Consider the following 1,876-nt stretch of genomic DNA (forward strand, 5'->3'; position numbering starts at 1 on the left):
CCCGTCACCGAAGAAGTGTAACCTCAGGATGCCTGGGGAAGAGCAGCAGTCAATAACTTTTAAAAAATCAATAAAACAAATTAATATGTCTTGAATTACTTTAATATAATATAATTAAGATGTATAATCTTTAGTTGACTGATTTGCTTTGCTTTCAATATGTATTTTCTTTTTCATGATAGTTATTCTATATATTCCGACTGTTTGTTTTATTGATCACGAAAACTAAACAAAAAAAATAATGTTATGTCGTCTGAGAAAGTTAATGTTCAAAATTGTTTTCCCAAATGAATGGACTCGCAAACGTTGTTGAAATACATGTGGATCTTTTAGATTCAGATGCTCATATCAATAAACGCATGAGGTACAAAAAAAATGTGACTGTGCTTTGTTATTATGTATGTAATGTAAACTATCTCACTGTTCTGATGTTTATGCAATGACCAAGGTCTGTGGGGGTAAATTGTTGTGGTCTTTGCATTAGCACACAGGACGCAGCAGTTGATCTCCGGGTGGTGTACGTTATTCTACAGAGTTTCTCCGCCTGTCCTTTGTAATGTTTTATCTCACTCAGTCAGGGTCGGCCCTGACAGGCAGTGTCAAGTAAAATGTGAAATGGTATTGGCTTCATGCCCGTAAAAACACCATCAGTGGGTTACTTAAGAGACATGACCTCCGATTATGAAGTCCATCTCCGAGAGCACCGAGCCAAGAAGAAATTTGAATAGAGATTCGTTCCCATGGACACAATGTCGGACTGAGGTGAGGCTCGAACCCCGAAACCTGCAGTCTCTACTGACGCCACCCAGGCAGTGTGTCAAAGCTGCCTGACTCCACTATGACATGCACTTTGTCGAAGGGAGTATAAAACGTTTATCATAATCTACCCAAATTATCCACAGCAGCAATTGAATAAATATTTAAAACAGCATCGCTCAGTAATCTTAGATTCGCTGATGATGTGGCGCGTTACACTGAAAGGGAACAGCTAAAGAAAATTACATAATAAAAACTGGGAGCAAGCATATAATCCTTCAAACCCACAAAGGCAAAGCCAAATACATGAAGACTAGATCAGCGACAAAACGGATGCTATTGAAAACAAGGATATTGAAATGGCGACAGATTATAAAAAGGCGAAGCAATAAGTTTGGAAAATAGAGCAAAAATTAGGTGAACAGACGGAAACATGAGGCTTAGAGTTACTTTGAAAGATGCAAATCTATTATCTATTTGTGGTGGCCGAATTTTGCTATTCAAAATGCTTTTTAAAGGCTTCATCGATCGACATGCGGTTTTCGCCAAAAGATTCTTTAAAATATTCTCCAGATCATGACACCCTTCGTTTTTTCAGTTTTGAGAAAGTTTTGCTGCAAAAACCTAAAAAAAATTATTTCGCTGATCGCTTTTGTAGGCCGACGCTTCTGTCTCGGTAATTTTAGAAAATCCGCCAGGTTTGATTATCTCAAGTCGTACTTCCGTTCGATACTATTGCTTTTTCTGGACTCCTTTGTCAAATTCTTTTTCTTTCTACTGGGAACTATCAACACATGTGTCACTTTTCTCTCAAGATTTATTGCTCCATTCCAGTAGAGAGTAAAATATAGTAGACCAATGATATTCAGTTGATGTTAATGCACCCATCATTCCTTTCATCGAAAGGGGCCCAGCTAGTAATATTTACAGACTAAACTCTTCCGATAATGCTAAAATGACAAATTTTGTATTATTGCCTTTTCCCAGTAATATCAACAAGCTATGGGTTTCAAATCTGGCCAGTTACCAGAAATATCTGAAAGAAGCTAAGGACAAGACAAGAGTGCAATTGAAAGGAAGATGCTGGATATAAAAATACAAAATCAAATGAAGCACTCAA

At 37.4% G+C, this 1,876-nt stretch overlaps 1 long non-coding RNA gene across 1 annotated transcript in view; it reads left to right on the forward strand.

The window, feature by feature from the left end:
• The window catches only part of LOC101850193, a 4,043-nt gene extending 3,776 nt beyond the window's left edge, over positions 1-267 (forward strand). Inside the window, exon 4 of the long non-coding RNA XR_220784.3 lies at positions 1-267. This exon is cut by the window's left edge and continues 50 nt beyond it. This is a non-coding gene — a long non-coding RNA (uncharacterized LOC101850193).
• The last annotated feature ends 1,609 nt before the right edge of the window (positions 268-1,876 follow it).

This window comes from Aplysia californica, unplaced genomic scaffold (genome assembly GCF_000002075.1).
Source record: "Aplysia californica isolate F4 #8 unplaced genomic scaffold, AplCal3.0 scaffold00444, whole genome shotgun sequence".
Classification (NCBI taxonomy): Eukaryota; Metazoa; Mollusca; class Gastropoda; order Aplysiida; family Aplysiidae; genus Aplysia; species Aplysia californica.